General features: G+C 44.2%; 1 protein-coding gene across 7 annotated transcripts in view; it reads left to right on the top strand.

Moving 5' to 3' along the window:
• The window catches only part of SNX10 (sorting nexin 10), an 84,758-nt gene that overhangs the window by 10,910 nt on the left and 46,797 nt on the right, over positions 1-27,051 (top strand). Inside the window, exon 2 of one of the 7 annotated variants that reach the window (XM_045387625.3) lies at positions 2,748-2,948. The exons of 4 other annotated variants lie outside the window; for them this stretch is intronic. The gene's annotated coding sequence lies outside the window, so the exon portion shown is untranslated. Of the gene's footprint in view, positions 1-2,747; positions 2,949-26,746; positions 26,870-27,051 lie in introns of those variants that run through there. 2 more of the 7 variants (XM_074035323.1, XM_074035324.1) reach the window with 2 other exon arrangements.

Here is a 27,051-nt window from a genome sequence, read left to right as displayed (position 1 = left end):
CAGGAGGGAGACAGAGGCTGCAGTGAGCCGAAATCACACTGCACTCCAGCCTGGGCACAGGGTGAGACTCCGTCTCAAAAAAAAAAAAAAAAAAAAAAAATCTGTTTCTGATAGTCTCAGAAATGAGAGAGAGAGAGAGAGGACCCTAAAGGAAGGGAGATCAGAGGTAACACATGGATTGAGAATCCTCCTCAGCTAAAATCAGCTACTGAGAATTAGAATGCATTAGCTTCGACTCTGTTGGTGGCAGATCCCCTAAAGTCTTCGAAATACTTTGTCGTGATTCTTTCAAGATTTACAATATTCTTGCAAATTCATCCCTTTGTACTTCAGCTGTTGCTGGTTTTAAAGAAGAGAAACTTTCCTATGTTAGCGTTGGGAGTTGGGGGCTTAATGTAAGGATACTACAGACAACTCAAAGGCACCTTGCTTGGAACTGGAAAGTCAAAAACTGAAGTTGCACTTCACTCCTCTCGCAAGGGCCCAAGGCCTCTAACTCTGTCTCCCTGTTTCTCTGGCTGGGGCTTCTCTACTTGCACATGGTTCAGTGTGGCCTGCCTGACCCTGCCTGCACGTGGCTTCCCATCCAAAGGCTGCTGCCCTCTGATGCAGTCTCTCAGGCTCCTCCGACCCTCTTAGTACATTTTTGCCTTCATCATGCCGAACTCCTCACCTTTCCTCTACTCATCTGGCCACTCTGCTCCATTCCCTTGCTTGTTCCTCTGCTTTCTCTGATTCCTCCAATTGACAACTCCTTGGGGCCTGTTCTGAGCCCTCTTCTTTTCTCTATGTTTCCTCCCTAGATCTGTGGTTTTCCAACATTTTTGTGCATAGGAATTATCTGGGAAACTTGTTAAGGCAGATTTCTGGGTCTCAGTATTCCAATTCAGTAGTTCTAGGATGAGACCTAGGAACTTGTATCTTATTCCTGGGTGATCCAGAGGCTGTGACACACTCAGGACAAGCTGGTTTCATTCTATGACTTTAAGTGTCATTGATAAATTACCAGTTCCCTGGTGTGGATATCTAGCTCTCTTGAGAGCTCCAGGTTTAGATATTTAACATTGAATTTGACTGTGGCTTCTTGGGTTTGTCACAGACATCTCAAATTAACTTGCCCAATACTTGATCCTCTCCCCAGTTTTGTAAGGGCCTAACACTTACATAGTTTGGGGTCCTTTGTAAGAAAAGGAACACAGAATTGAGAATACAAAACGAGATGTGGGAACATGGTGGTGCACTGTGCAGATTAGGGCTTGGGAACTTGGCTTCTGTAGCCTTTGGTCATTCCTCCTCTGCTCTCCTACTCGCCCCAACACCGCCTCCTCCAGCCTTCCCCATCTGAATAAAGGCCTTTGCCTTCCATTTGTTAGTTTAGACCAGAAACCTAGGAGCCGTTTGTCATCTTCAGCCCAATTCCGAGCCCTCTGAAGGTCTTGCTTGATTCTCCAGTTCAGTACCCCCTTGCCCCAAATCTCAGGATACCATTGTTACTTTCCTATTAGCTTCTGATTGAGTCTTTCTGGTTCCACTTTGCTCCCCTCCAGTCCAATTTCCCAGAGGCAGACAGCGCAGTCTTTTAAAGTACATCAGAACATGTCACTCCAGTCCTGCCATGTGTCCATAGAAATGGCTGAGCCTGGTGGCAGGGCCGGGGTGTGGGCAGATGAGAGAGGGTCAGGTGGGATCACACCACACAAGCTTGACCATCCCGGAACCTTGAAAGATGTGGGGGTGTGTCTGGGGAGGTATACAAGAATTATCAGCTATACTTGTTTGTTTCAGTCCCACTTTACCACATTTCACTGGAAGAACCTGAGCTGTGTAAGGCCTGTGAACACAAATGGGGATGGGTACTCCCTAATTCTTTGCTTTTCAGCGCATTCCTGTGGCGTTTGATGCTAAATAGTGCAATCAAACTATGTTTAATTACTTTTGGGGAAGAATCACATATTCTCTTTTAACCCCAGTGTCATCTTTTAGCGCTGAATTCCTGTTCCTTAGAGAGCTGATTAAGCTTGGTGAGAACCCACAAGTCCATGGCCCAGGGAAATCCAAAGCCCTGCCCACATTTTCTGTGAATTCCTGGGGAGGTGGTTAAGGGAGGCCTCCTGTGCTTTCTTTTTTACCTTGGTGTTAACCCCGACACAAACTCAGCCCCTTCCCTCATGGATGGAGAAATCCACCACCACTACCAAGTGTTTTGTTAGTTGAGTGGACTTTACTGGGTTAGTGGAGAAGTCACCCTGTGGGGCTCCTGACCTTGCATAGTTTCCTGGGTCCCTCTTTCCTCCTCTCATCCCTACCCCTCACTCCATCCCCCGCACTTGTTCATGAGCTCTAGTCTTCTTCCTCTGTAAGTATGGACACTCCCTAGTTCCTCTCTTCAACTTACAAACCCAAGTCAAAGTACAGGGCAGAACAAAGGGCTTTATATGTAGGAACCAGCACTGCTTAGAGGTTATAAATACAAACACACCCAAAAGAGTTTTCTATCACACTGTAATTATCTTCCCCTTTCTCACTGATGTAGCAGCTCTTACTGTAGAGTGGCATTTGGAAGAGCTGGGGAGAAGATGTGCTCTTCCTGCCACCCCCGAAGGTCACTGTCGGGATTAGGGAGCAGCCAGTGTCACTGTAGCTCTGGGTTCTGGACTCTCACAGCAAACAACTTGGAGTCTCTTCATCAATTTGTCTGCAGATGATCAGACCCTGAGAAACTGAGCTCTTTCTGTCTAAACACACAGGAAACTTCCTATGCTGGGAAATCAGCTTAAAGATTTACAACCAGGCGCAGACCGGATGCTGCGATTTGCTAGTCACCTCGCTTTGCTAGTGGTTGGGAAACTTTGAAAAATGGTGGCGTCTATTTTGAGGACTTTGCCATACTGAGTCTGTAGACAGACACATGTCAAATGCCCTTGGATTGCAGTCATTATTGCCAGCAGGTAAGAGTTTAAGAATAATAACTTTGGCATTTCACCCACTTCTATTATTTTTAAAATTATTTATTTATTTTAGACAGTCTCTCTCTGTCGCCCAGGCTAGAGTGCGGTGGCGCAATTGTGAGTCACTGCAACCTCTGCCTCCCAGGGTTAAACGATTCTCATGCCTCAGCCTCCCGAGCAGTTGGGACTACAGGCATAAGCCACCACACCTGGCTAATTTTTTTGTATTTTTTTTTTGTAGAGACAGGGTTTCGCCAGGTTGGCCAGGCTGGTCTCGAACTCCTGGGCTGAAGCGATCCACCCACCTTGGCCTCCCAAAGTGCTGGGATTTTAGATGTGACCCACTGCACCCAGCCACATTTCACCCACTTTTTTTTTTTTTTTTGAGTCGGAGTCTCACTCTGTTGCCCAGACTGGAGTGCAGTGGCGCGATGTCAGCTCACTGCAAGCTCTGCCTCCCGGGTTCATGCCATTCTCCTGACTCAGCTTCCTGAGTAGCCAGGACTACAGGCGCTCGCCACCACACCCGGCTAAGTTTTGTATTTTTTTTTTTAGTAGAGACGGGGTTTCACCGTGTTAGCCATAATGGTCTCGATCTCCTGACCTCATGATCCGCCCGCCTCAGCCTCCCAAAGTGCTAGGATTATAGGCGTGAGCCACCGCGCCTGGCCTCACCAACTTTTTAAAAGGACTTTCTTGTATTACTTATCTTAGGCTTCTTAGATCAAGGCCAGGCATTGGACATCCATGAGTAAATGATCCAACTCTTGCAGGGAGTGGCCACAGTGTGACTGAGTTTCAGAGCATTTAGATTTAAAATATTCTGCTCCCTAAATATTATTATCCCATCTGACAAAAAAGATGCCTGAAGAGAATTTTTTCTTTGAGACAGGGTCTTGTTTTGTCACTCAGGCTGGAGTGTAGTGATAAGATCATGGCTCACTGCAGCTTCCTGAGCTCAGGTGATCCTCCTACCTCAGCCTCCTGAGTGACTGAGACTACAGGCACGCACCACCACCCCTGGCTAATGTTTTTGTATTTTTGTAGAGATGGGTTTCGTCATGTTGCCCAGGTCTCGAACTCCTGGGCTCAAGCGATCCACCAACCTCAGCTTCCTGAAGCACTGGGATTACAGGCATGAGCCACTGTGCCCAGACAGAAAATTTTTGTAAAGGAACAAATGCTCTGTGATCATGAGGAAGGCACCTCAGCATTTTTCATGTTGTGGGTCCTGGGAAAGTCTGAGAATGAACAGTGACTGCAGCTGGCAGAGTCGGAGCCAGGCACAGGCCTCCATGCTTGCTCATTTGATCTTTACAGTAGATTTATCTCCTCATACGATGAGAACGCTGAAGCACAGAGATGAAGTAATTTGGCAAAGGGCAGAATGTGAATTCACAACCAGGTGGTCTGGAGTCAAATGTCTCACGCTTAATTTTATCACTCACTGTGCCCCTCCTGCTCACTTTAGGGGGGCATTCCCCCCTAAACTGCTCCTCAGCAGTGGGTCTTCATGACAGAGGCACCGTGAAGGAAAGAGGGTTATTTCCAGTGTGTTGCAATGCTTTTCCTTTAGAAAAGAGAATTTCTCTCTCTGTTTAAAAGCAGAACATTAAACGTTGGATTTTGTTCTCTCATCTGCATCCCTGTGTCCTTTCCTTATCTCAGCCGCAAGCTGCTCTCCAGCTGCCTAAAGACTGTCTGTCCCATCTGGATGTCCCCAACACCCTAACATGTTCTAGTTGAACTCAGTTTCTTTCTTACCTCTCAGAACAGCTCCCCTTTTCCAACTTCCCCATTCTGAGAACACCAGTCTTCTTCCAGTCACCCGGCCTGTGAGTCATCCTTGACTCCCTTTTCTCCATCATGCCCTGTGTCCAAGTTTTTTCTTGTTGTTCATTCATTTATTTGTATTTTTTGAGACAGGATCTCACTCTCTCCCCCAGACTGGAGTGCAGTGGTGCGATCTCGGCTCACTGCAACCTCCGCCTCCCAGGCTCAAGCCATCTTCCAACCTCAGCCTCCTGAGTAGCTGGGACTATGGGTGCGTGCCATGAAACCCAGCTAATTTTTGCATTTTTTTTTTGTTTTTGTTCCAGAGATGGGGTTTTGCCATGTTGCCCAGGCTGGCATTCTTTTTTTTTTTTTTTTTTAAGAGTCTTTCTTTTTTTAGAGCAGTTTTAGGTTCACAGCAAAAATGAAAGTATAGAGCTTCCCTGCTCCCCATAACCCACCTCTCCCATTATCAACATCAGCACCGCGGGGGTACATTGGTGAACAGTTGATGAACCTGCATTGATACATTGTCGTCACCCAAAGTGGACGTCTGTAGTTTACCTTAGGGTTCATTCTTGCTGGTGTATGTTCTATGGGTTTTGACAAATGTGCAATGCCATGTATCTGCCATTGTAGTATCACGTCGACTTACTTCACTGCCCAGAAAACCTCGGCTCTGCTTCTTGTTGTTTTTCAGCGTGCTTCTCCATTTTTCCTGCCCGCCTGAGTCCATGAGCTCTTCCTCTGGCTGGCGCATTCCATCAGTCTCCTGATGAAGCTCTTGGCTTGTAGTTTCTTTCCCTGGCAATCCTTCCAACACCCATCCCAGATGAATCACTGCCATCATGTCAAGCTTCCACTTCCTCCATCCCTGCCTTCCAACAGGATAGAAGTCCAAATTCCTCCTCTTGTTCTTCAGGGACTTCCCAATCCTAAAATGCTTACCACAGCCTGTGATATTGTGATATATATGTTGGTTTTGCCCACAGTTCCTGGCCCGTAAATCCCATAGCCCTTGTTACAGTTTTTGGGTGTTTTAGGCCTCAGAAAACAGGACCTTTTGCTGACCTTCTCCTGTTCTCCCTTCAACCTGCTCCTTTTTGTCCCCAAGGCTAATCTTCCCCTGTGTTTCCATAAAGAAATTAGCAGACTTACCTTGTGTGATTATAGATCATAAGACCCTCTTTTCAGGAGGAATCCTGCCCTTTACTCTGGGGGAAGCAGTATTGCACCAAGAGGCCTAGAACAATCTGAACAGACAGGCCTTTCTGGGTTCCCCACTCAGTCTGTTAGTATAGGGTCACGCCCTTTTTGTCCAGTCACGTTTCTGCATGGCTGCCCATGCTTCAGTCATGCCTGTTCAATGAAGTCTCTGTAAAAGGCCCAAGAGGACAGGGTTTGGAGGGCTTCTGGAAGGCTGAACACATGGAGGTTCCTTCGGGGTGGTGCACCCAGGGAGGCATAGGAGCTCCATACTCCTTCGCCATACCTTGTCCTGTGTGTCTCCATCTGTATCCTTTGTACTATCCTTTATAATAAACCAGTAATGAGTTTTGTGAGCCACTCTAGCAAATTAAACCCAAGGAGGAGGTCTTGAGATCCCCTGTTTATAGCCAGTGAGTCAGAAGCACAAGCGAAACAGCCTGGGGTTTGAAATTGGCACGTTAAGTGGAGGCAGTCATTTGGGTCTGAGCCTCAACCTCTGGGATCTGATAATGTCCCCAGGTAGGTAGGGTCAGAATTGAACTGGGTTGGAGGACACCCAGCTGGTGTCTACCGCAGAATTGATTGCTTGCTTGTTGGTGGGAAGAAGTCCCCACACACTTGGTCACAGAAATCTTCTATATTGATTGATTGTCTTTGAGTAAGGGAGTTAAAAAAAATGCTTTGAGTCTGAGTTTCTCAGACAGCTCTTCAGACGAACCTCCTTGTGATATTCTGCCAGCACAGCCCTCCATGGGAGACTGGGCCCCTCACTTCTCCCAAACTCATTACTGCCTCTTAATCACCGCAGGCTGGTTCTGTTTTCACTGCTTGTCCTAATGCGAGCATCAAGACCTAGTCAAGCCCTGTCTTCTCCATGAAGCCTCCCCCTCCATTCTTCCCGTTAGCCCTGCTACCAGTGCAGTTTCTTCTGGCACATCACAGTGAGCATTGCGTTAGAAGTAGCCTGTTTCATATCTGAGTCTTGACATCTTTAGGTATTAGAACTCAAGGAGTGTTACTTAATCATCCAAAAACAAAAAAAAATCCCTCACCAGGACCAAACCTGGAACTCCCACCCAGTCGGCTCTCAGTGATTATATATTGGACTGACTTGCCACTGTGCTCTGCTTAGCCTTAGGTGGCCCTTCATAGCTAGGGACACTAACCAGTTCCGCCGAGTGAATGCACTGCACTTTTCTCAGTATTACCTCTTTTCGGAAGATAAGTATTACATCTTTTCAGGTATCCTGCTGTTGGCTTCTCCCAGGTTCATGTATGGGAAGAAATCTACCCCCAACCCTCATCCCTAAAGCATTTGAGCTGTTAATAACTCAGTTGATGGTTGGTATTTTTGACTCACTGCTGGCTTTTCGTCATTTATTTCTAAGGGGATGTTTGGATGCCCTGTTGGATGTAGGGGTACCTTGTGGTGAGGGTGAGGGCTCCTCTGAGTCTGGCTACCTGGACCCAGATCCTGGCTTGTTCACTTGATCAGCTGCACAGCCTTAGGTGCCTTTTCCTTATTTGCAAAATTGGAGTAATGATGATACCTGGCTTCTGGGGCCCTTACCAGGATTAGATGAGGTAATTCATGTTGCAAGCTTTGCATGGTGTCTGGGACATAGTAAACAATTTTTTTTGGTCTTACTGCTATTTTGCATTTTTAATGGCATAATTTTAACATTATTCCCCAGTGTCATCCTCCGCAGTCCAGTGGAGTTAGTTTAGGAGGAAAGACAGAAAACAGAGGCCATTTCAGTCTGTGTTGTTGCTGGCTAAACGCTTTCTTTCCTCACAAGATGAATGATTAACCATGAGTGGGCTCACAAGTGGGCTGGCGGGAGAGGCGGGGCTGTCGTTCTTGTACCCATTTTCCCTTCCCAGGTGGTTGGGCTGCTTAGAAACTTGATGGAGATGCAGAAGTGGAGAAAGTCAGCTGGAACTCGTTCAGATTTAATTTACTGCATATTTTCTGGGCACTGACAATATGCCAGGCACTGTGCTAAGTGCTAAAGTTATAAAGCATAAATAATTTGGACAAGGTCCCTGCCCTCAAGGGACTTTACAGAGGACATAGAATCCTCAAGAAAGTAGATTAATAGATAAATAATAAATTAATATGGACTGTGACAAAGTCCGAGGAGAAAATGAAAGGATAGAGTTCCTGGGGCAGTCTGCATTAATGGGTGGTCAGGGAACCCTCTTTGGGGAGGTGGTCTTTAAACCAAGATCTGAAGCTGGGAAGGAGCCACCTTGGTGAGTTGGGGGTGGGGAGGTGGAAAGGGGAGAATGTGGAGAGAACAGCAGCACGAGGGGCCTGAGGGAGGAAGCCGAGAAACTATTTTTTTTTTTTTTTGAGACGGAGTCTTGCTCTGTCTCAAAGAGATCTTGGCTCTGCAAGCTCCGCTTCCCAGGTTCATGCCATTCTGCTGCCCTAGCCTCCCGAGTAGTTGGGACTACAGGTGCCTGCCACCATGCCTGGCTAATTTTTTTTTGTATTTTTAGTAGAGACGGAGTTTCACCGTGTTAGCCAGGATGGTCTCGATCTCCGGACCTCCTGATCCGCCCACCTTGGCCTCCCAAAGTGCTGGGATTACAGGCGTGAGCCACCGCGCCCCGCCAAGCCGAGGAACTGTTAATAGTCTGGTCACTGTGAAAAGATACCTGGAGTGTGCAGAAGAGCTTGGCTGAGGGGGTGACCAGGGAACCGAAGAGGCAAGGCTTATAGGGATTGTGTAAGTGCATACCCCGTTATCTGGAACAGTGGTTTAACATTTTTAAATTAAATTATTTTTATTTTTATTTTTGAGACAGGGTCTCGTTCTGTCGCCCAGACTGGAATGCAGTCGCACGATCTCGGCTCAGTACAACCTCCGACTCTCGGGTTCAAGGATTCTCATGCCTCAGCCTCCCAAGTAGCTGGGACTACGCCCGGCTAATCTTTATATTTTTAGTGGAGACGGGGTTTCACTATATTGCCCAGGCTGGTCTGGAACCCCTGGGCTCAAGCGATTCTCCTACCTCGGCCTCTAAAAGTGCTGGGATTACAGGTGTGAGCCACTGCACCTGGCCAGTGGCTTAAAATTTTTTTCTGTCATTGACATACTTGAGAAGGCGTAAGATACTCTTCTAATGTGGGGCTGTTGCACTGGGAGGAGGGGATTGTCAAGGTGTGTGGGGTTGAAAAGAGGCCATGGTGATTTGGACATACCTTGCCTTCCATCTCTTCAAATTGAGAAACATCTCTTCAAATTGAGAAACACAGCTAGCTCTTCAAAACCCACTCAGAATCCTTGGGCATCTGGGAACATTTACATCTCTTACTTTTCAATTAAATTTTGAAGGGTTATAGAGGCACAGTATAGGAACATGGAATTCTGTCAATTGTTGAGAACATTGGCTCCGACCTCTGAGGCTGAGTCACTATTTAATTGGATTACTGTGTGGCCCACTTAAATAAATACTGTTTTTGAATAGAAAAGTTATTTTATTTTGAAATTATATGAACAAGACTTTGGAGACATCCTTTAAGATTTTCACGCACATGTATGTTGCCCTTTTGCTGAGAGAGGCAGTGTCGAGGGGATAAGAGAACAGCTGGCATTGCATTTGTGTCTGCACCAGGCTCTGTGGCTTTGGGCAGTGATTTAACTTCTCTGGTAAATGGGACAAATGGTAAATAGGACAAATGAGTCTTGCACTGCCTGCCTCATCAGCTGTCATGGAACAGTGCTTTATAAATTACACAATATCAGAAGACAAAAGTTACTTCAAAAACATTAAATTTAGTTTCTGTACATTATGTCCCATAGCACATTATGGCCATAAATTACACAATATCGGAAGACAAAAGTTACTTCAGAAAAATTAAATTTAGTTTCTGTACATTATGGCCCATAGCACGTTACAGCCAGGATGTAATTCATGACCATGGAACAGAACTTTTCACTGTTCACAGATGACTGGTATCGGGAGAACTCGCTCCTGATGGTTAATGTGGGTTCTTTTCTATTTCCTAGGTGTCTCGACTGGTTTGAGAAATAAATGGAAAGAGTACAAGAGAGAGAAATTTTTTTTTTTTTTTTTTTTTTGGAGACGGAGTCTCGCTCCGTCGCCCAGGCTGGAGTGCAGTGGCGCGATCTCGGCTCACTGCAAGCTCCGCCTCCCGGGTTCACGCCATTCTCCTGCCTCAGCCTCCCGAGTAGCTGGGACTACAGGCTCCCGCCACCTCGCCCAGCTAGTTTTTTTGTATTTTTAGTAGAGACGGGGTTTCACCGTGTTAGCCAGGATGGTCTCGATCTCCTGACCTCGTGATCCACCCGTCTCGGCCTCCCAAAGTGCTGGGATTACAGGCTTGAGCCACCGCGCCCGGCCAAGAGAGAGAAATTTAAAGCTGGGTGTCCGGGAGAGACATCACAAGGCAGGATCCGTGATGTTGTCTGAGCAGTAAAACCAGCAAGTTTTATTAGCAATTTTCAAAAGGGGAGGGAGTGCACGAATAAGGTGTGGGTCATAGAGATCACATACTTCACAAGGTAATAAAATAGCACAAAGCAAGTGGAGGCAAGGCGAGATCACAGGACCACAGGATGGGGCGAAATTAAAATTGCTAATGAAGTTTCGGCTTGCATTGTCATTGATAACATCTTACCAGGAAACGGGGTTTGAGAGCAGACAACCTGTCTGACCAAAATTTATTAGGCGGGAATTTCCCTCATCCTAATAAGCCTGGGGGTGCTACAGGGGACCAGACGTTCATAGGCCTGCCCTCAGGGGCGCATTCTCTTTATCAGGGATGTTCATTGCTGAGAAAAAGAATTCAGCGATATTTCTCCTATTTGCATTTGAAAGAAGAGAAATATGGCTCTGTTCCGTCCGGCTCACTGGCGGCCGGTTCAAAGTTACCTCCCTTGTTCCCTGAACATCGCTGTTATCCTGTTCTTTTTTCAAGATGTCCAGATTTCATATTGTTCAAACACACATGCTCTACAAACAATTTGTGCAGTTGACACAATCATCACAGGGTCCTGAGGCGACATTCATCCTCCTCAGTTTAAGAAGAAGATGACGGGATTAAGAGATTAAAGTAAAGACAGGCATAGGAAAACACAAGGGTATTGATTGGGGAAATGATAAGTATCCATGAAATATTCACAATTTATGTTCAGAGATTACAGTAAAGATAGGCATAAGAAATTATAAAAGTATTAATTCGGGGAACTAATAAATGTCCATGAAATCTTCACAATTTATGTTCTTCTGCCATGGCTTCAGCCCGTCCCTCCGTTCAGGGTCCCTGACTTCCCACAACAACTGGTCTCTAGAAAAATCTAAAGGATAGTATTTTTATAACTTTGGAGTAGGAGTGGTCTTCCTAAGGATGGTGCAAAGCCTAGAAGCCATAAGGAAAACCTTCATAAAATTCATTATCTGATAAAAAGTATTGGCATAGCAACCACTATAAGCAAAACAAACAGATTACAGACCAGAAAAATATATTTGAACTTTATGTTATATATTAAGGATTAACTTTCCTAATACAAAAAGAACTCCTATGAACCAATAAGGAAAAGAACAGGAACTCTGTAAGAAAATAATTGAAAGACATAAACAATTTGTATAAAAGAAAATAGTGGCACCAGACGCTGTGGCTCAAGCCTGTAATCCCAGCACTTTGGGAGGCTGAGGCTGGTGGATCACAAGGTCAGGTGTTCGAGACCAGCCTGGCCAACATGGTGAAACCCTGTCTCTCCTAAAAATACAAAAATTAGCCGGGCATGGTGGCGCTTGCCTATAATCCCAGCTACTCAAGAGGCTGAGGCAGGAGAATCGCTTGAACCCAGGAAGCGGAGGTTGCAGTGAGCCGAGATCGTGCCACTGCACTCCAGTCTGGGTGACAGAGTGAGAGTCCGTCTCAAAAAAAAAAAAAAAAAAAAGACACATGGAAAATCCTTGCTCTTATGCATGATTGAAAAAAATACTAATTAAATCACACTGAAATTAACCATTTTTTGCCTATCTAGGATTGACAAAGATAAAACATTTTGCAGACGGATCATGTTAGGGAAGATACAGGAAAACAACCCACTCACTTGTAAATACGTTGCTTTGCCAATATCTTAATGATTCAGATGATCTTGCTTGATCCAACAATTCCACTTACAGAAATTTATCCGTAGCTGTACTCATGCAGGTAGATATTCACTGTGTACTGTTCATAATAGCATGAGAATGTCTTATCCGTGGGTGCTGTTGAAATGAGGTGTATTGCATTCATGTCGTGGAATAGTACACAGCCACAAAAAGAGAATGAAGCTAACTAAAAACCATTTAGCAGATACCTGTCCCCCGCCTTTTAAAAAAAGAACACTTTATTGTGATTAGAATACTCACCAGGAGACCTACCCTCTTAACAAACTTTCCAGTGTATAATACAGTATTGTTGGCCATAGGTACAATGTTGTACAGCAGATCTTTAGAGCTGCTTAATTTATGTAGTGGACTCCTGATCTCGTTAGAACCTGTAAACTGAAGTCTTTCTTCCCAAGGCTACTGCTTCACTTCACCTGATACACCTTTCTTGGCTGAGTTTGCTTAACTGAGCTTTTTGTGATTGTTTTGCCAGCATGGGGAGGACCTACTATATTTGGGACTCTATGGAAAGAATATTCAGAGGAATTATATGCCTTTAAAGGCTGCCTGTTAACAAAGGGTTAAATAATTTAGGCATTAGATGAATTGGGGGCCCTGCCAAACAAGTGTGGCTGAAGTCTGTCCTTTCCTGAACATTCATATAACAAAACCCCACCTCCTGTTTGTCCCCACATTCTCTCTCCTCTTAAGGATCATTGTTCTCTTGTGGCATTAAAAAAAAAAAAAAAAAAAAGTGAAATTGAGCCGTCATCAGACAGGTAATGAAATCCTGAGTGATGAAGAACCTGAATTTCTTTTCTTTTCTTTTTTTTTTTCTGAGACAGAGTCTCACTGTGTTGCCAGGCTGGAGTGCAGTGGAGGCGCGATCTCAGCTCACTGCAGCCTCTGCCTCCTGGGTTCAAGCGATTCTCCTGTCTCAGCCTCCCAAGTAGCTGGGGAGGCTACAGGCACATGCCACCACCCCACCTAATTTTTGCATTTTTAGTAGAGATGGGGTTTCCCCGTGTTGGCCAGGCTGGTCTCGAACTCCTGACCTCAGGTGATCCTCCCACCTCGGTCTCCTTTCAAAGTGCCAGGATTACAGGTGTGAGCCGCCACGCCTGGCCCAAGAACCTGAATTTTTGACAGGTAACAAATACCATTTTCTTTTTTAAAAAGTTATTCCTTTTTAATTTTGTTAGACTGAAATGGCTTGTCTGTCAATGTATTTTCAACGGGTAGTTCATTCTTGTAAAGGACATAATGAGTCTACTGTTCAATTTTTTTTTTTTTTTTGAGATGGAGTCTTACTCTGTCACCCAGGCTGGAGTGCAGTGGTGTTATCTCAGCTCACTGCAACCTCTGCTTTCATTCAAACGATTCTCCTGCCTCAGCCTCCCGAGTAGCTGGGATTATAGGAATGTGCCACCGTGCCTAGCTTAATTTTTTGTATTTTTAGTAGACGGGGTTTTACCATGTTAGCCAGGCTGGCAATATTTTTATATTATGACTAAGTATAATGTGGGTCCTGTGTGGCTTGTTTAAAATACATTGCTCTGAAACCCTTGGGCTTTTAGTTGTTATATTGACTTGTGAATTTGCTGAGATTTAGCAACTATTTCCGTAGTATATGCAGTTCCCTTTTTTTCTAGTGGCTTTCAGTTTCATAGGTGAGTGTCAAGAACATAGCCTGTGAACTGCATGGGATTCTGCCTAAAGTATTTTAAGAAAAAAGAACAGGCCGGGCGTGGTGGCTCATGCCTGTAATCCCAGCACTTTGGGAGACTGAGGCGGGCCGATCACTTGAGGTCAGAGTTTGAGACCAGCCTGGCCAACAGGTGAAAGAAACCCTGTCTCTACTGAAAATACAAAAATTAGCCGTGTGTAGTGGCACATGCCAGTAGTCCCAGCTACTCGGGAAATTGAGGCATGAGAATCACTTGAACCCGGAAGGCAGAGGTTGCAGTGAACTGAGATTGCACCACTGCACTTCAGCCTGAGTGACCAAATGAGAGTCTGTCTCAAAAAAAAAAAAAAAAAAAGATAACCAAGGAAGGGACTAGAAAGCAGATTACAATAGCAGGAAAAAGAATAAAAATAGAAGCCATCTGTAGTGAAAATAGTCCACCAAAAAGAATTAGAAAAGCAATTTAAACAAAATGTATTAATTGGATTGGTCAGGAGTAAATAATGAATTTGTATGTTTGGGTGCACAGAAAACCCTGTAGATGTGATCATAGGAATATTTGTTTAAAAGAGTTGAACCTAGGAACAAAGGCATTTTTCTAGATAACTATAATGCCATTATCATACCCTAGAAATTTAACTTTATACAGTACATTATCTAGTAAACAGGGTCACATTAATGTATCCCCATTTGTCCCAAAAGTGTTACAGCTTTTTAAAAAAATCACAAAATATGGCCGAGTGTGGTGGCTTACGCCTGTAATCCCAGCTACTTGGGAGGCTGAGGCAGGAGAATGATGTGAACCTGGGAGGCGGAAGTTGCAGTGAGCTAAGGTTGCGCCACTGCACTTCCAGCCTGGGCGACAGCGAGACTCCATCTCAAAAAAAAAAAAAAATTACAAAATACTTGATAATATTTTAAAACTGCAAAATAGTTAATATAATACAAAATCAAGTGAATTTATATTTTCTATTAGAAAAGCAGTTTTAAAGGGGGGGCTTTCTTTTATGTAAATAAAATTGAAGCTGACAAATTTGAGATTTTTATATTTTTATCAAATTTATATTTAGAAGGTGTCTTTAGCAACTTATTTGCTTAAATTATACGTGGAGTTGGCCAGGTGCTATGGCTCACACCTGTAATCCCAGCACTTTGGGAGGCTGAGGCAGGCGGATCATGAGGTCAGGAGATCGAGATCATCCTGGCTAACACCCCGTCTCTACTAAACAAAATACAAAAATTAGCCGGGTGTGGTGGCGGGCACCTGTAGTCCCAGCTACTTGGGAGGCTGAGGCAGGAGAATGGCGTGAACCTGGGAGGTGGAGCTTGCAGTGAGCTGAGATTGCGCCACTGCACTCTAGCCTGGGAGACAGAGTGAGACTCCATCTCAAAAAAAAAAAAAAAAAAAAAAAAAGAAATTATACCTAGAGTAAAAAAAAAGAGATCTCATTTCAGTGCAGCAGATGACAGTTTTGGATTCTTGGTCTAGCTTAATTAGTAAATTGGCTTAGAATCACACGATTTCAGATCTGAAAGCAACCCAGGATTTTCCAGAAACCCAGGGTTATGGATGGGAACAATGAATCATTGGTGTGATTACATTATCCTTTAACCGTAATGGGTTTGCCTTGCATTAAGTGACCAGAGGGAAAGAAAGCACCTGTTCCTTAACTCTTGTGGCATTTCAACAGTCATCTTCCCTGGGCTTGTGCCAGTGGGGAAAACAAATGACAAACCGTAGTTCTGTTTGTTGGTTTTAAGCCTAATAATAATAATTAATGGCAGCAATTACTATGTGCTTGTTATGAGCCAGGCTTTAGGCCAGGTGTTTTATACATATTAACTTCTTTGTACCTTGTAATAATTACCTAGAATTAGGTTCTGTTGTTGATCACTGTTTTATAGATGAGGATACCGAGGTGTACAGAGGCTAAGCAGGTGGACCAGGGTCACTTAGCCGGATTTGAGCCCAGGGTGGATGAACACTGGGCAGCCTGTGCTTCATCAGTGCAGTGCCCTAAGCTGCTGAGTATTTCTGGGCACTTTTTTCCTCCATTTATTTATGCTGTCTGTGCGAATGTGTATGGAAAACCCATTTTGTGCCTGATACTACTAAGATTGAGGCCAGAGATGCTAAATAAACAAGAATAGTGAGGAGCCATGCAATTTGTAATTTACAGTTTGGTGGGGCACAGACATTAATTCAGTATTTACCCGAATAAGGGTAATGATATTTTTATTCTCAGAATAATCTTTTATTGTTATGATCAGAGTTACAGAGGAAGATGATGGTACAAGGGAAGCTACCTAGGGAGAGCTGACCTTGTCGGAGGGAGTGAGGGCAAGTGCCCTGGGTAGTGAGGTTGTAACCAAGTTCTGAAAAGTGAGTAGTGTTAACTAGTGACAGATGGATTTGAATTCTAGCATTGCCCTTGAGCACGTTGGTCACTTTGTGGTGATAACCTTGAACAGGTTACTTTACCTCTCTAAGCCTTAGTATCTTCATCTGTAAAATGGGTGATTATGAGAATTAAGAACATACAACATACGCAGCACAAGGCTGACACGTAGTCATCAGTAGTTTCAGTTTTTATTACCGTTTGTATTTTCTGTTCATTTTACTGAGAACTTAGAAGAGACAGTTATTTAAGTCTCTTACTCTGTAGCAAGGGCCACTAAATACCTGGGAATAATTAACTTGGAAAATGGAAGCCTGAATGAATATATATTTAATAGTGATCTTCTTTTTTTTTTTATTTTTTTTAATTTTTTTTTTTTTGAGACGGAGTCTCACGCTGTTGCCCAGGCTGGAGTGCAGTGGCGCGATCTCGGCTCACTGCAAGCTCCGCCTCCCGGGTTCCCGCCATTCTCCTGCCTCAGCCTCCTGAGTAGCTGGGACTACAGGCGCCCGCCACCGCGCCCGGCTAATTTTTTGTATTTTTAGTAGAGACGGGGTTTCACTGTGGTCTCGATCTCCTGACCTTGTGATCCGCCCGCCTCGGCCTCCCAAAGTGCTGGGATTACAGGCTTGAGCCACCGCGCCCGGCCTTTTTTTTTTTTTTTTTTTTTTTTAGACAGAGTCTTGCTCTGTTGCCCCAGCTGGAGTGCAGTGGCACGATCTCGGCTCACTGGAACCTCTGTCTCCAGGGTTCAAGCGATTCTCCTGCCTCAGCCTCCTGCATCGCTTTGAGATTAAAGGTGCACACCACCACGCCCAGCTAATTTTTGTATTTTTAGTAGAGACAGGGTTTCACCATGTTGGCCAGGCTGGTCTCAAACTCTTGACCTTGTGATCTGCCTGCCTCGGCCTCTCAAAGTGCTGGGATTACAGGCGTGAGCCACCACGCCCGGCTTTCATGGTGATCTTCTAATAGGCCAAATGTCCTCAGTGTCTAGGATATGGGAAAGGCCTTTATGGGACTGTTGGTTTTTTTTTTTTTTTTTTTTTGAGACGGAGTCTCGCTCTGTCGCCCAGGCTGGAGTGCAGTGGCGCGATCTCGGCTCACTGCAAGCTCCGCCTCCCGGGTTCACGCCATTCTCCTGCCTCAGCCTCCCGAGTAGCTGGGACTACAGGCGCCCACAACCGCGCCCGGCTAATTTTTTGTATTTTTAGTAGAGACGGGGTTTCACCGTGGTCTCGATCTCCTGACCTTGTGATCCGCCCGCCTCGGCCTCCCAAAGTGCTGGGATTACAGGCGTGAGCCACCGCGCCCGGCCGGGACTGTTGGTTTGAAGACACATTCAGAGTGGAGCTTATTTGAAAGCAATTGGAGTATGTCCGGAATATACTACAATTTTAAGACGCAAGTGTTAGATCACATCTCCTACATTTCTGATGGTGGTCAATCTTGAATAGCCAGGCTAATGCATATTTCCTGTGCCAATGGCCATAGACTACTTGCCCAGTGATTTTTTTTTTTTTTTTTTTGCCACAGTGTTTGCAGGTATATATGGTTATTTCTTATAGCTAAGTGTGCAGGGATCCTTATGCATCCTTTGAGAAAGGCGAGTCTTGCTTTTGTCTCTCTGGTCTGTGAAGATGTACGTGTATATGCAGATATCCAGTCCAGCTTTTTTATTGGAATAATACCGTTTTTTTGCACCTTCTGTTGTTCTTATATTTTGAAGAAAAAAGTACCACAATTCAGCCAGTGGTCGTACTTATTTATTATTGTTGTTGTTGTTGTTATTATTATTATTTGAGAGAGGGTTTCACTCTGTTGCCCAGGTTGGAGTGCAATGGTGAGATCATGGCGCATTGAGATCATGGCGCACTGCAGTCTCTGCCTCCTGGGCTTAAGCAGTCTTCCCATCTCAGTGTCCCAGGTAGCTGGGACTACAGGTGCCTGCCAAAAAAATGCTTGGCTAATTTTTTTGTTTTTTGTAGATACGGGGTTTTGCCATGTTGCCCAGGCTGGTTTTGAACTTCAGAGCTCAAGTGATCTGTTCGCTTTGGCCTCCCAAAGTGCTGGGATTACAGGCATGAGCCACTGTGCCCAACCCATACTTAATTTTTCTTGTACACTTGCTAAGTGGTTTAAGTACATTATCTGATTTAATCATTCTAGTAGTCCTATGAAAGAGGCACTTTTTCTCCACGTGAGATCCCTTTATCTCCACGAGAAAATTGAAGCTGTCTCAGAGAGGTTAAGTAACTTGTTCAAGGTCACACACCCATGAGTGGCACAGTTGGGGATTTGAACCCAGATGTGAATAACTCCAAACGTGAACTCTAAACACTTTGATATTGCCTTTCTCTTTTTTTTTTTTTTTGAGACGGAGTCTCGCTCTGTTGCCCAGGCTGGAGTGCAGTGGCCGGATCTCAGCTCACTGCAAGCTCCTCCTCCCAGGTTTACGCCATTCTCCTGCCTCAGCCTCCCAAGTAGCTGGGACTATAGGCGCCCGCCACCTCGCCTGGCTAGTTTTTTGTATTTTTTTAGTAGAGACGGGGTTTCACCGTGTTAGCCAGGATGGTCTCGATCTCCTGACCTCGTGATCCGCCCGTCTCGGCCTCCCAAAGTGCTGGGATTACAGGCTTGAGCCACTGCGCCCAGCGATATTGCCTTTCAAGCTAGTTATTGAAGATGATCAAACCCCTGTGTCAGTGGAGGAAGGGGAGTCTGTGTCAAGAGATTTATTATACTTCTGTGGTCGTAAGAGTGGCTTATAAACGATGTCATGTCTGAAAAGCACTGGGAAGCTTGTTGAATTTAGATTAGATTTATTCACTGAATCAGTAGATGTAGATATTTTAGTAGTGTCTTTCTAGGCTATTATCTCCTCTTTGAGGAACTCTGGTATATAACAACTGAAAATTAAATATGCTTATGAAATGTTAGGAGTTTATGTTTAAAATAGCATTTTTATTTCTTCCTCATTCATGCCATTTGTCTTCCTCAGCTTCTATGTTAACAGCTTTGCCATTTTCAGGTCAACTACTGTTTGTTGCCTTAAATCTATCTGGGAGCTGCTTCAAATCCATTTGGAAGCAAGGGGAGGATACATTATAAATAAATGATATGTTCAGAGATGGGTGGAGTTGGAAAGAAGTATCAGTGAGACCGAAGGCCAGTAAAGCTTTTGTCTGTCAGCATCTGATATCACCACAAACATATTGGGCTGGGCTTAGCTTGCTTCTAGACCATCTGGACTTACCTTCAGCTGAGCTAAACCTAGGAAAAAAGAAAAAAAAAAAAAAACAAAACAAAACATTTGGATTTGCTCTGCAGTTCTTATTTTGTTTTTCTTCTAATGCAAACCCTGCTTCAAAAATTAAGTGTTGATTTTGACTGATGATAACTAAACAAAAATACAACCTGATATGCTAGCTAATGCGGGGGGAAATGAAAAAAGCCTCAGAGAGAAGGAGTCAAGTGTTCACTTCTCCAGGACGTTTCCTTCTCTAGTATTGGTTTTTCCTAATTCAGCAAAAGAGGAAGAAAGGAGTGTGGGGCTCTTCTTTATTTTATATATCTATATGTATATGTTACTTGTATTTATATATTTGTTTATATTTTTAATTAATTAATTAATTTTGAGACAGAGTCTTGCTCTGTTGCCCAGGCTGGAGTGCAATGGCGCAGTCTTGGCTCACTGCAACCTCTACCTCTCGGGTTCAAGTGATTCTCCTGCCTTAGCCTCTCGAGTAGCTGGGATTACAGGTGCTGGCTAGCACAACCGACTAGTTTTCGTATTTTTAGTAGAGACAGGGTTTCACCTTGTTGGCAGGCTGGTCCCGAACTCTTGACCTCAAGTGATCTGCCCGCCTCGCCCTCCCAAAGTGTTGAGATTACAGGTGTGAGCCACTGCTCCCGGCCTATATTTTTAAATCACAAAAATAATATATACAAAAAAGTTGTTAATCCTGGAATGTACAAAGTGAAAAAAATGAAAGCTCCCCTCCCCCATCCCACTTCTGTTTACCTTGGCATATATTTTCTGGAGTCGTCTTCTTTTTTTTAATTTATTTTATTTTATTTTTTGAGATGGAGTCTCACTTTGTTGCCCGGGCTGGATGCAGTGGTACGATCTTGGCTCACTGCAACCTCTGCTTCCCAGGTCCAAGTGATTCTCCTGCCTCAGCCTCCCGAGTAGCTGGGACTACAGGCACCTGCCACCATGCCTAGCTAATTTTTGTATTTTTACTAGAGACGGGGGTTTCACCATATTGGCCAGGCTGGTCTTGAACTCCTGACCTTGTGATCCGCCTGCCTTGGCCCCCCAAAGTGTTGGGATTACAGGCGTGAGCCACCGCGCCCAGCCTGGAATCATCTTCTATGCATACAAGTGTGTATACACATATGTACACACTTAATGGAATCGTACTGCATATTGTTCAGCCATTTGCTGTTTCCTGTTTGTGCATCATGGACATCTCTCTATCTCAGCATTTACAGATTCACCTCTTGCCTTTGAACTACAAGGTATTCCATGACTACATCCTACTTTATTTAATCATTTCCTTACTAACGGACATTTGGGTTATCTCACCTCTTCCAGTTATAAACATGGCTCAGTGAGCAGCTGACACATGTGGCTTTGCCTCTGGGTGCTGATCTTTCTGAAGGATACCTGCCTGGAGGTAGGGATGCTGAACCAAAGGTTATGTGAACTCTGGACTTGTCAGTAGCCCTGTGTTCGGATCAGGGTGAAAGTGTGAACACTGGCCTGTTTCAGATGGAGTCATTTCTTCTTGTGGCCATTTTCTGTTTCCACAAGGCAGGCAGAGTAGCATGGAGCTCACAGCCCCATGTGTAGGCAGAGTTATTTGATGGGGATGACAATTTCTGCCTATTTCATCCTTTTGAAATGTATAAAGGTAAAAGCTTTTTCTCTTGAATCTTGCTTCATTCCAGATGTACTCACAGAGAACTCTAATATGTTAAGTCTGCTCCTGGAATAAAGGCAGTCTTGGTTTTCCTTCCCACTCCCCAAGTTCATTCGTTTTCCTTCTGGATATTTTGTTCGTCTTTGGAGTTTGATTTACTGACAGGATCACAAGATTAGCTTTCTTTGAAGAAGACTCCTGCTGGCTTTGTTTAATTTGGTCAGTGTTGAGCCCTTCCCACTGAGCTCCTTCCTGGCCTGCCTGCCTTGGCCATGTGTTCCTTTCCAGGTTAGGTGCACTGCAGACCCTGGATGTAATGACTTGAGCACTGACAGCTTCCCAAGGTTTTGTTCAGGCAGGAAATGAATCACGTACCAGGAGGGAGTGAATGAACCCCTGCTGACTGCTGGACACCCTCCTTACTTCATTATCTTCTCCATCAGGGACTGAGCAAATCATTAAATTTTTTCACTTTACCACTTTTTTTTTTTCCTTAAGAGTTGGGGTCTTGCTGTGTTGCCCAGGCTGGCCTCAAGATATCCTCCTGAGTCTCAGCCTTCTGAGTAGCTGGAACTACAGGCACATGCCACTGTGCCTGGCTCCCAAATGGTTTTAACATTGGGCTGTGATACATATTAGGCCACAGCTTACCTTTGTCAGCTGCATTGCTCATGCCACTCTCCCATGCCTTTATTCCCCAAGTCCTTACTACCCTTCTTCCCACTATGGCAGACATCACTAATTGATCATGTTATTTTGAACATGATCCAGTGAGCCAGACAAGCCCTTGGGATCTTTCTTGATACCCCAGGCAGCCCGTCCTACCAGGTTGGAGTTGGTACAACTAAGGGCCTGGGAAAACCCTTCCAGGGTTCATACCTGAGAGGGTTTTTGGGGAATGCTGAGTGGTACCCAGATTTGTGGAATTCTTGGATTACTAAAATGTAAAAAAGAATGTTGGGAGTCTTGCACATGATTGCTAGGTTTTTGCTCTTTATATAAAAGGCATTGACACCTCCCCAAACCTGTCAGATCTACTCTCTGCCATTTTATAAAAGAAGAAATATTTTGTCACCCTCCCAAAATAAGAAAGACATAATCTCAGGATAAAGGGAAGTCCTTTAAATTGAGAGATTCTAGCTACATAAAAAGTCCAGTGCATCGTCTTTCTTTTTCCCAATTTGTTATTAAACAATTGGTTATAGACCTGAGTACCATTTAGGAACCCATATCGTAAGTTTCAGACTGCCAGAGGTTTTTTCTTTATATCTTTACAAAGCCAAAATTTAATTCCTTGAATCCAGGTGATACTGCTTATTGGTGTTGATGATGTGTACTCAGATGAACATTTTATTTTATTATTTCCACTTAATAGTACAAAATGGTCATTTTGCAGAATAAACAAAAAAGGTTTTGTATTCTTGGAGGATGGAATAAAGATCTGTTGTCTTAGTGACTCTCTTGTCCAGCATTGGCTCATTCATTCTGCAGTTATTCATTGCCCACCTGTGATTATGTGCCGAGCACTGGGGCGCCGCAGTGAAAAGCAAATGTCTGTACCCTCTTGGAGCTCACAGTACAGGAAAAATAATTGAAAACAGATACATAGTATAGATTCAGGTTGTGTTAAGTGCTGTTGAGAAGATAAAATAGCAGACTGGGCATGGTGGCTCATGACTGTAATCTCAGCACTTTGGGAGTTCAAGGCAGAAGGATCACTTAGGCCCAGGAGTTCAAGACTAGCCTGGGCAACATAGTGAGATCTTGTCTCCACAAAAAATAACAAAAATTAGCCAAGTGTGGTGGTGTGAGCCTGTAGTCCCAGCTACTTGGGAGGCTGAGGTGGGAGGATCACTTGAGCCTGGGAGGTGGAGGTTGCAGTGAGCCAGGATCACGCCACTGCACTCCAGCCTGGGTGAGAGAGTGAGATCCTGTCTCAAAACAAAATAAAAATAAAAAAATAGTGTAAATTGGAAGGAGATTGAATTAGGGGAAAAACGAGTTATGGTTTTGTAGCAAAGGTGACTTTGGAAACATGAGCTGAGGATACAGCCAGAAAAAAGTCTAGGGAAAAAGTATTCCAAGAAGAGGGCATAGTAGATGTGAAGGCCCTGTCATGAGATGCGCTTGGCGTGTGTGAGGGACAGAGAGAAGCTGTGGCAGCAGAACATAGACGAGAGGAGGAGAGTGGATGGAGGTGCCCAGGAGGCGGCAGGAGTGGTGGGGGAAGCAGGGCCTTGTTAGTCATGGCAGGGGATTTACTGTTTATTTCTTTTGCAGTGGGAAGCCATTGGAGGGCTTTATGTAGGAAGGGGTTTTGATCTGATTTTTACATTGAGAAGATCACTCTAAGTGCATGGTGAATGGATTGTGTGGGGCAAGACTGCAGAGTCACTAGGAGACTGTCTTAGCAGTCTGGCTGATGGATGGTGGTCACCAGGAGTAGGGTTTCAGCAATAAAGTTGGCGATGAGATTTAGGATACATTTGGAAGTAGTGCCAACAGGACATGTATCTTCAGATAGCACCTACCATGGTGCGTGAAGCCAATGAGTGCTCCATAAATACGGGCTGAATGAGGGAATCCAGTTGGTCTAGAATGTAACAGAGGACTGCCCTGTTCATGAAAGGAATTTGTAAAATTTCCTCCTAATAGAAATCATTTTTTTGTCACACCCTCACTTAGGTTGAAATTTCTCTTGAAGTTTATATACTGGTCCTGTAGGTACCTCACAAATACACTTTCTTTAAAATTCCCCAAGTCCTTACTACCCTCCTTCCCACCATGGCAGACCTGAATGCTCAACAATACAGGTAAGGTAACATCCGCTCCGTCGAATAAGATAACCCCTTATCCAGAAACATGGATATTTTTGTTGTAATGAGATTGAAGAAGAGAAAATGTAGGCTTGTGAAAACACTTATGATTATATCAATAAAAAATATGTGTGTGAGAAAAACACTGTAGGGAAGTAAACCAAAATTGTGATAATGATTGTTTATTGTGGTGGTTTATGGTTAAGGTGACCAGGAATAATTTATTATGCAAATAACGACACGTTGTTTGTTTCTGAGGCGGGGTCTTACACTGTCACCCGGGCTGGAATGCAATGGTGTGATCATGGCTCACTGTAGCCTCAATCCTTCTGTCTCACATGATCGTCCCACCTCAGCCTCCCAAGTAACTGGGACTACAGGTGCACATACCACACCTGGATAATTTTAAAATTGTTTTTGTAGAGATGAGGCCTCACTATGTTGCCCAGGCTGGTCTTGAACTCCAGGCCTCAAGTGATCCTCCTGCTTCGGCCTCCCAACATCTTGGGATTACAGGTGTGAGCCACCATGCCTGGCCTCAATCATAGCACTTCTGAGCACAGTTCAAATGACTGAGTGGGGAATTAAGGTACTATGAATAATTATACATACTGTGATGGCAAGAGAAAACCAAGACTGTCCTGAGCAACCTGGCCATATGGTCACCCTAGTTATGGGCAATATTTTACTTCGCTGTTTTTCAAACTTCCTGAATTATATTATTTAAACATTAATTTAAATTTAAAAATACATAAAAAGAATGATCTTGCTTTAGAATATTTGCTTTCAGAGGTCACAGAACATTTCTTTGGCTCTTTCACCAAGCACTTAAATGTCTCTTGCCTTTTGAAGTGGTAGGGATACCGTGGAGACATAGTGTCAGAGAATGGGTGGTCTCTGAGGACGGGGATAATCCAGCTAGGAGGCTTTGAAGCTGTGATCATCCCCCTCTGCCTTCCATCATTCTCATGAAAGAAGGGCCTAGCTTAGCACTTACAGACTCCAAGATGACTTTTTTCTGTAACTAATAAGATTAGGATCCTAGTAGGTTCAGAATGACCTAAGGGTTTGCTTAGATCACTTGACAGGCCTGTTCTCCTTTGCTTTTCCCAAAGCAGTGTTACAGTTAAAGGTTAGTTTGTGGGATCTGGCTTTGAATTTTTTTCTACTGAAGTTTGCCAAATATAATTTTTTTTTGTTTTTTTGAGATAGAGTCTCGCTCTGTCCCCCAGGCAGGAGTGCAGTGGCACGATCTTGGCCCACCACAATCTCCACCTCCCAGGTTCAAGCAATTCTCCTGCCTCAGCCTACTGAGTAGCTGGGACTACAGGTGCACACTATCATGCGCAGCTGATTTTTTTGTATTTTTGGTAGAGATGGGGTTTCACCATGTTGGCCAGGCTGGTCTTGAACTCCTGACTTCAAGTGATTCGCCCGCCTCGGCCTCCCAAAGTGCTGGGATTATAGGCGTGAGCCATAGCACCCAGCCATCAAATATAAATTTATATGTGATGGATTTGTGTGTAGCTTCATGGTAATGGGGCATACAAGTAACAGTTTTATTGGCTCACATTTGAAGTATATGAAACAAAATTAGAGATTTTTTTTTTTTTTAGATGGAGTCTAGCTGTATTGCCCAGGCTGGAGTGCAATGGTGCGATCTCAGCTCACTGCAACTTCTGCTTCCTGGGTTCCAGCGATTCTCCTGCCTCAGCCTCCCAAGTAGCTGGTACTACAGGTGTACACCATCACACCCGGCTAATTTTTGTATTTTTAGTAGAGACAGGGTTTTGCCATGTTGGCCAGGCTGGTCTCGAACTCCTGACCTCAGGTGATCCACCCGCCTTGGTCCCCCAAAGTGATGGGATTACAGGCATGAGTCACCATGCCTGGCCAAAATTAGAGATTTTAAAAATATGTTATGAGTAGTCTTTTACAACTAAAACTGTATTAAAAGTAAATACTAAGGGGTTAGGGTGCTGATATTTATCTCTATGGACTGTGGGGGAGGTTATGCCATTTAGTTAATGATAAGACATTGAGCAAATTAGTTCTTCTCTTGCTTTTTTAGTTTTTCTACCTTCAAAATGGAGAGAACTAAATACCTTGGCTAAGAAAACAGTGAACACTTCCTTGTAACTGTTCACTACCTTGTGAAAGACAGAGGCACTTTAAATCTCAAATAAGTCAATCACGTGATCCTGGAATAGGTGCAGGAATTCTCATGTCTGAGTCCATCGTTTCTCTGGAGCCTCATTTTCCTCTACCCTCCCCATCCCAGTCCAGTGAATCACCTCCTGATCCCACACATTGCTTGCACCTTCTGCCTCCCTACATGGGTCATATTGTACTCTGTACCTGGAACCCATGCCTCCCATATTACCTCCTTCATTAATGCAATGAAAAGGTTTAATGTTGGCCAACTGGGACACCAAAGCAAGGCTGCCTGGGTTCAAGTCCGAATTCTGTCACTTAATAGCTATATGACCTTTGACACATTACCTGTTAACTTTTCCATTTCTCTGTTTGCTTAACTGTGAAATGGGGATAATATTAGTACCTATCATTTTTGTTTTTGTTTTTTAAATTTCATTTTATTTGTGTCTATTTTTTGAAAGAGATGAGGTCTCGCTGTGTTACCCAGGCTGGCCTTGAACTCCTCGGTTTAAGTGATCCTCCTGCCTCAGCCTCTCAAAGTTCTGGGATTATAGGCGTGAGCTACTGTGCCCAGATGAACTGACTATTTTTATAAGGATATATGTAAAGTGCTTAGAACAGCGATTATCCTTTATAAGCACTTTCTGTGTGTTATCTTTTTTTTTTTTAATTTAATTTTTTTTTTTTTTTTTTTTGAGATGGAGTCTCCCTCTGTCACCCAGGCTGGAGTGCAGAGGTATGATCTCAGCTCACTGCAACCTCTGCCTTCTGGGTTCAAGCAGTTCTTGTGCCTCATCCTCCAGAGTAGCTGGGATTACAGGTATGCGCCACCATCCCTGACTAATTTTTGTATTTTTAGTAGAGATGGGGTTTTGCCATGTTGGCTAGGCTAGTCTCGAACTCCTTACCTCAGGTGATCCACCTGCCTTGACCTCCCAGAGTGCTGAGATTACGGGTGTGAATCACTGCGCCAGGCTCCTGTTAATTATCTTTTGAAGTACG

The sequence above is a fragment of the Macaca fascicularis genome, chromosome 3, assembly GCF_037993035.2.
Source record: "Macaca fascicularis isolate 582-1 chromosome 3, T2T-MFA8v1.1".
NCBI lineage: Eukaryota > Metazoa > Chordata > Mammalia > Primates > Cercopithecidae > Macaca > Macaca fascicularis.
Note: the sequence above shows the minus strand (reverse complement) of the source record. Positions and strands in the feature narration are given on the sequence as shown.